This window comes from Nilaparvata lugens, chromosome 4 (assembly GCF_014356525.2).
Source record: "Nilaparvata lugens isolate BPH chromosome 4, ASM1435652v1, whole genome shotgun sequence".
NCBI lineage: Eukaryota > Metazoa > Arthropoda > Insecta > Hemiptera > Delphacidae > Nilaparvata > Nilaparvata lugens.
In genome coordinates, this window is record NC_052507.1 from 33,357,038 (window position 1) to 33,365,154 (window position 8,117).

The 8,117-nt window shown below is 35.3% G+C and overlaps 1 protein-coding gene across 1 annotated transcript in view; it reads right to left on the reverse strand.

Moving 5' to 3' along the window:
- Positions 1–6,843, reverse strand: part of LOC111050143 — a 565,154-nt gene extending 558,311 nt beyond the window's left edge. The window contains exon 1 of the mRNA XM_039426978.1: positions 6,601–6,843. The gene's annotated coding sequence lies outside the window, so the exon portion shown is untranslated. The remainder of the gene's footprint in view (positions 1–6,600) is intronic.
- Positions 6,844–8,117: the final 1,274 nt, after the last annotated feature.

Consider the following 8,117-nt stretch of genomic DNA (forward strand, 5'->3'; position numbering starts at 1 on the left):
TTTCAATCCTGATAGTACCTTTGAAACAAACTCCAGTCAATGAATCAAAACTTCTAGCCAAACGTGAGGGCTGCTTTACCTCTATATCAAGTATATAAGCTCATGTTGGGCTGAGTAGTGACAACTCACATACATGTTTGGCAAGAATGTAATACTGAGGCTGCCGCAGCACTGATATATCATCTTTCTGTAGGCGCATTTGATTAATTTCGACGTAATTTCAAAAGCCTTGCAACCCAAATTCCAGTTGAAAGCAGTGAACCCAGCGGGCCTTGCGGCTGATTCGAGCCGGCGCTTGATGAATAAGAAAATGTTCGCAAGTTTCCCTTTGAAGTTCAACCTCCGAGAATGAAGTTACTTACAACCAGTCGCGCCGAGCGAAGAAAAAACCCGATTCGCATATTCCGAGTTAGTTTTTGCCCGCCTTTGACAAAGAGCAAGAAACATTTTCGAATTATTTTGGATATGAATTAGTTTCATTCATGGAAATATATTCAAATTTATTTATGTATGGGAAGTATGCGTCTTTGAGTTATAATGTGACAGAGCTGGGAATATGCGAGTGAATGCTCTGTGAGATGCATATCAAGCAGTAGGCCTGTTATGAAAGGTTGCGATCAACAAGATAACCTGAATGTTAACATCTTTCCAGTTGCAACGGTAGAACTCATCTCTTGGCTACTTATCCGATCCCTACAGTCAATAATAAACTAGAGAATTGGACGAGAGTATGGATATTATATTCCAAGTTGTATCAATTTTCAAACTAGACACTTTATGGTTTGAAAATCGTAAATAAGCGAGTAACTAAATCAACGTTGTGGAACATTCTAATAAATTCTTCGAAAATCATAAAACTCTGAAACGTGAATCATAAGGAAAATAAAAAATGCGAGGAAGCGTAAAACAAATCCAACAATTGAATCGGAAGTATAAAACAAATCCAAAACCAGAAATATCCTGAACACTTTAGAAATGAGTTGAAAGGATAATGATCCTCAGGAACAAGTTCGTAGTCATTAGCTGTTCTTATGTTCTTGATAAAAAAAAATAGAAACACCTTGAAGAATAGATGAATGTACTACCACCTTATAACTAACGGGCCACGGGTAAGGTTGCTATTATTGATCGCGTGTTGAAAATACAATTCATGGCTTTCCTCCAATTTCTTGTTAGGGTTATTGGTTTGCAATTTCCTCTATAGTGAACTCAATGACAAGGGTACTATTTCACAATATTATTTCTTATCATTCTAGAATTGGCCAAATTTTAATTTTGGCTCAAATCTTTTTTCATTGAAAAGGTCCAGAACAATAGCCAGTACAGCTACAGCTTTCGGCTAAGTTGTTCATTGTTTTGCTGGGCTGAAATGTTCCGAAGATCGCTATCAAAAGACTGCTAAGAAGATTATCAGCCGAGAGGTCTTGCTGCTCCAGCTCTGCTCTGCCAAGTCTATGCAGCCCACGATAAGAGCTGCCTTGATTGAATCATCGCACAGCTTCTTAGGGCTCCTTCTACTGCTCAGCCTCCTTCTCCTCTAACTCCATCCATTTTCCATCACTTTGACCTTCGAGAAGGATCGTTCCTATTCTAAGTAGCACTAGCTTTTTCATTTCCTTATTAATAATGATAGAATACTACCTTATACTCCTTATACCTCATCATATCATCTTCCTTTCTTTCTCAGTTCCAACTCTGGGGATCTCTCTTCCCCACTAATTTGTCCATCAGCTTATACCTTTCCACACTTATTCTAATGTATTATTTTTATTGATGATTTTATAACAGTATTCTGTCCATCTTATTCATATCATTCATCCACTTCAACACATAGGCCTACTCCTTCCCATTATTGCTTTTCCTCCTGTGCCTTCATCCTATTATTTTTCCTTTTCACTTCTGTACACCTTAGTTTATTATTTTTCTTCTCATCTGACTTCGATTTTCCTCTAATACTTAGTAGATTACTTTATTGCTATTTTCACCCCTGAATTTTGTTCATTTTGAAATTTTCACCTTCATTTGCTACTACTGTTATCTTAGATTCTATAGTTACCATTTTCCCGTTCCATTCCTTATCACACTCTGCAACCCGCTCCTCTCAACATTCACTTCTTTATATTTTCTCTTTATCCTCATTCATCCCACCGCACCTCTTTATTTTACCTCATGAAATAATTTCTACAACACCACTCTACATGTCATCAATATTTATTAGTTGCATTGCTTGCGAAGAAAATCTAAGAGTCTCATATAGGCCTAGGCCTTAAGAAGCCTATAATAGGAATATAATTATAATGCTTCCCTCACTATGAGACTTCTTCCTGAACGTCTTCTGAAGTCAATTCAACTCTATGAATCATCATAGAAGAAAATTGACTTACACCTTCATAAATATAACCATCAATATAGACGAGGAATTGTATTTCTAGAAGAGTTGTGGATAGAATGAAAAAATGGAACTGGAATTTTAATTCTCAGCTTACCTTTCTTGATTCCTATTAAGTCGGTACTGATCATAATATTCATGCTTTCATTCTTCCTTACAATAATTCGGTTTAGCAGATAATTTCATTGTTAATATTTTTAAAGGAGCGATTAATCATTATTTGAAATTGAACAAGCATCACATAGTTGGTGAGATGAAAAATTTCCGATAACATTGCAGTGAGCTATTCATTAGTCCAAGTTTAATGATATTCTGACTGAAATAATGCGGAAAGTTTATATATATATATATATATATATATATATATATATATATATATATATTAGGATTTTACGGTGAATCACCGCCTTCCTCCTTTTAGTCGGATTTTCCATGTTTGTCGGTCATTCCACTCCCCATCTGTGAGATTTCTAGCCTCCATGGCGTCCACCTCGTCTCGCCAAGATCGCCTTGGACTCCCTCGCTTCCGTCTACCCAATGGGCTCCAATCCGTCACAATTCCGACCCACTTACTTGCACTAGCCCTTCTCGCGTGCCCATACCATTCCAGTCTCTTGTCTTCAATCAACTTCATTATATCCGATTGAACTTTTATTCTGTTCCTAATCTCTTCATTCCGTACTCTATCCAACCTGGTGACCCCGCAACACCTTCTCCAATACTCCATTTCCACAGCCAGAATCTTACCCCTACTCCGCTTGTTCGTCACCCATACTTCTGCACCATATGTCATCATTATGCTTCTGACTATTGTATGGAATATCATCTGTTTGGTCTTTCTGTGGATACTCTTACTCCAGATTATGGGATGCAGTTGTCTTATACAACTTCTAGTTTGCCCTATCCTTCTCATTATTTCTTCATCTGTACCCCCGTTTTGCGTAATCTTATAACCCAAGTACTTAAATTTATCTGTGCCTTTAGTTTCAACGTCATCGTCTACTTTGAGATTCTGCGTGACTTCACTATTTGTTTGCAAGTACTCCGGTACTGCGGAAAGTTGATGGTAGAAAATTTTTCATCTTATTTAATGACAGAAAAAAATTCGGTAACCAAAATAGTTCATTAGTATAATAGTAGATTTTCAGTCAAAACCCAATCCAGATTAATCTTTATTCTATCTTCTATCCATATAAAAGAGAGAGTAGGGTTGTGTTTGTTCGCATCAAAACACGTCAACTTGTGGATTGGAAAACGGGAATAATTTAAATCTCCAAATTTTGCACATAGATTCTAAGAATATCATTCTTGTGCACCTCGAAGTCCAAATTAAAATTTTTCTTCTAGTATTTTGAGAATAAATGTTCAAATTCCATTCATGGGACATGACATTCCATACAGCATACATTGTTGTAAAATGTTTTTATAAAATTTATAAAGGAAGCTTCTAGAGAAATTGATACGCTGGTAGCAATATGTGTTTCGATACAGGAAGATAATTTCTTGATACAGGAGTTCTATTACAAATGCTGGCAGTCTATGTATCAATGATATTGAATGATCTTACAGGACATTTATACAAATCACAGACCAAAGCAACATAATAACAATATGCTACAACAATATGCTACAACATAACAAGTCTATGCTACAATAAAGTAAAGAACTGGCTTATACACGTGCGGAAGAGGGAAATTATATATTTGACTCATCATCACGTCTTAACTACTGGACTGATTAACTTGAAATTTTGCATATAGATTATCAGTTTATCGATAATGATTATAGGTCTATTTCCAATTCTTCAAGATTTAATTATATTGAGTTTTCAGTTTGTCAAGTTTTAATTTGTCATGCTTCAGTTGCTGTATGGACATTTCTTCAGAACTAAACATTTTTTTTAAAGGAAAATTACAAGAGTTATGATTGGGTTTCCTATACGAAAAAACAGATTTTCCGTCACACCCAAATTTTGTCCACCATCTTGGAACCGCCATTTTCAATCCAACTTCATTTTTTTGAACGGAAGGTGGTCAAATTATACATTATTTCGATACAGAATTCCAAGAGAAAACGAATGGTGAAAACTGCATATCGATATCTCAAACCGTTCAAAGGTATTCTCATTCAAAGGTACTGATAAATCATCCATCTATCCTTCATCTATACTTTAAAATAAAGGGTAGAACTGGCTTCTACACGTATGGGATAGGAAAATTATGTTTGACGTATCATCACGTCTGAACTACTGGGCTGATTCACTTGAAATTTTTCATATAAATCCTTAATTAACCGAGCATTCTTATAGGCTTATTTTCAATTCTTCAAGTTTCCAGTTTGTCAAGTTTTAAAATAAACCCTTGCGGAGCACGGGTTACCTGTTAGTAATTCATAATCTTTAAAGCAATTTATAGAAACATAATCGATCTCAAAATTGAGGTTTTAATTAAAAATCGATCTCAAAATTAAGGAGCGTAATAATCCACACAACGATTTCGAATGCAACAGTTGATACCGATGAGACATGATAGCACTCTAGGTTTCTAGAATACTGAAGTCGTCGGACAGATTCATAAATATTTTATTTCAAGCTAAAATCAACAACGAGCTGGGATCCAATGATGTAAGCCAGTGCCAGGCATATCAGCCGTTTTCTGAACCAGAAAAAATAGAGTGTATTTTCCTGGCTGTGGAATAGAATAATTACAATTCAAAATCGAAGCACATCGTTAGGCATGCCTTATGTGACTGAATGTGTATTTAATGACTTATTGTTTCAGGTGTTCAATTTGCGTGTATTGTTACTCATGAACGATCACAAATGTTTGCCTTCATACAAGTGGATGAAGTTTATAGGTGAGCAAAAAATGTAACTTCTGATAGGTGAAGTGTACAAGATTCTATTATACAAAGTTCACAATAGATATTACAAGATGATGTAGATTTCTCTGTTTGAAAAGTTCTTCTAGCTTGCCAACGTGGAAGTTGATCCAAATTCTTGTAGGCTATTTCAAATAGATATTCTACCGATACTCTGTAGGACAGTTTATTTCACTCAAAAGAGGCGAAAAACTCATATGAATTCATTCATTTATACAATAAGTACATTATCAAATGATAGGGAGAGGAAAAATAAGGTAACCTTGTGCTATTCCTCTCCCAAATTTAGATAACACATAGTCCGAAATAGGTTAAGTCAAATCCGAAATAGGTTTGTAAGTCAAATGAATTTGAATTGAAAAATGAATTTGATTTGCAGTATTGATTGTCAGTTTGATTCTCCGGAGATATCAGAGTGGGGTATCTTTTACATCAAAAAGTCTAATAAATTAGTGTCAAGCTTCCCGAAGAACTCTCCCAACTAAATTTCCTATTTTTCTGATCAGATAAATACCCAGAAGTTCAAATAGACCAGTTAATGGAACTGGGAAATCTATCAGAACTTGTAGAATTTGATAGTTCTCTAATAGATACTCTTCAGTTAAATTTATAAAAAAAATAATTTTCCATAATAAATTATGAGGAAGAATTTTCAATCACCGTTCTAACAATTTTATTCCAAGCACTTAATTATAAAGAACATTATGTGTATAATATGTCAAATTAATGCAAAAATATTAAGCTATTCTGAGTATCCAATCATTGTCATCAGAGCCAATAGCAGTAGATGCTAAACCAATTACAATCTTAATAAGATCGGTAAAATTAAGGAATCTCGATTAACTATTGATAGGATTAATTATACAGGAGAAATAATTAATCCTGAATGGAGAGTCAATGCTTGGCAAATTCATTTTATTAATACAAAAATCAACCATACGACGTATTCAATTGATTATTCCTACTTTTTGGCTCCAGCTACTCACAAAATTCAAGGAAGCAATTCTTCAAGACAGAAATACGAAGAAAAAGTAGAGTGGAACACATTTATTCAAGAGACTGTATTCATGCCCGAGAAAAGTTTCATGGATCGATTTCTTGTTAAATAAAGAGTAGAATCTAATGAATGGAGAACAATGCTTGTTCAAAGCTTAAATTCAGTTCAATAAGGAATATTGAGCGGGAATAGAATTGCAATCAGTCATACTTTATGCTGAATTGAATAGAATGTATCATGCATTCACCGATCATTGAGTTGCATCGAATGATACAGTGTAGGCTACAATGAAAATGATATTGAGTGTGTAAAGCGATTTGATAACAAATCTAACCTTGTATATATAATCCTGTAGGCAGCCTTGTCGGTGGGTGGAACGCGAGGGGAAGGGGAGAAGGAAAATATCGCACGAAATTCGAATCCGAAACAAGAGGCGGCGGCTACAATAAAAGCCAAGTTTTCCGAGTTGATAGTGGTGGAAGCACGCTGGGAACTACACAAACGAGCACATTTCCAAGTTCGCACTGACACGGACACGAGCAGAGCAGAGCAGCCTGCCTTCAACGCGGACACAGTTGCCAACTTGGCGCGCCGAAAAACCGACACACTAAAAGCAGAATGCAACACACCTGGTGGCAGCAAAGAACATTGCCAACCTCACGGCCCAAATCCGCCGAACAGCCCTCAACACGCAAAGCTAGTCGCCTACCCCACCTTCACCCTTCACCCCACCCATCATTGACCGAGACAAATTTAGTTGATTGAGACAATAATAGAATTCCAGGAATGGAGCAACGCGCTTCTTAGCATGCTACAAAAAAATAATTATTGTTGAAAGATTTATTAGGTCGAAAACATCTATTTATCATTCTCATAATTTACTGAATAATAAGCTTATTGGTTTATTTCGTGAAGTCATGGTCCCTCCTCCATAAATGATTACAAATCCTGAATATCACGCCAACATCAAACAAATTTTGTACACAAGAAATGTGTTTCATAGAAACCAGAAGGACTGATGTAAGTGGTGTAATGAGTGTAATAATTTTGTTAACACTCCAAATTAATCACAGTTCCCGTTAATGATCGCGTCCAAGACAAACATAATTATTTTCATAGAAACTCACATCGGAAAATACGAATGCAAGATTTGTAGGTTGTGTGGTGGTGATATGAAAGAGATATTCTAAACAGATGCAATTCAAATATAAATTAAACGAGAATATTGACATATTCCTTTGATAATAATATTTCGAGAGAGGTAAGCGTTGTAGAACTCATTGATTGTTTTCAAGCTTGATAATGACCAACTTATTGATGACGAGAGAATCTTATCTTTCAAGATTTATTGAGATTGAAATGGAGAAATAATTCCAGAAGGAAATTCAAGATATTGTAAGAGCCATAAAATGTCCATGCAGATGAGACTAACAAAAAAAAAGATTGAATTCGTACTGTTCATGTTTATAATTACAACCAAATTGATATTGGATTCAATTCCGATTATATAAGTAATGATTCAGTTTAAATGTAACATTTGTATTATAAAGACACAACTAGCCAGAAGGCTTCAATCTTTTCCATTAGTCATGCACAAGCCTGAAGTTTAGATGTGCATCAATGTCAACATAAAATTATATTGGTCTGATTGAGGAAATTGAACATTCAAGGAAAATAAGGGTTGTACATTCAGAATGATCATTGGAATGAATTTATTGAATTCATTTTGAAAAACAGTACTGGTGATCTCATACTTACATTAATCTGAAAAGTTGGCTTTCTATGGCCAAATCGGTCGAACAATGAAACGGGCAGACGAACCGGAAATACTTAACCAACTAAATACGGGCC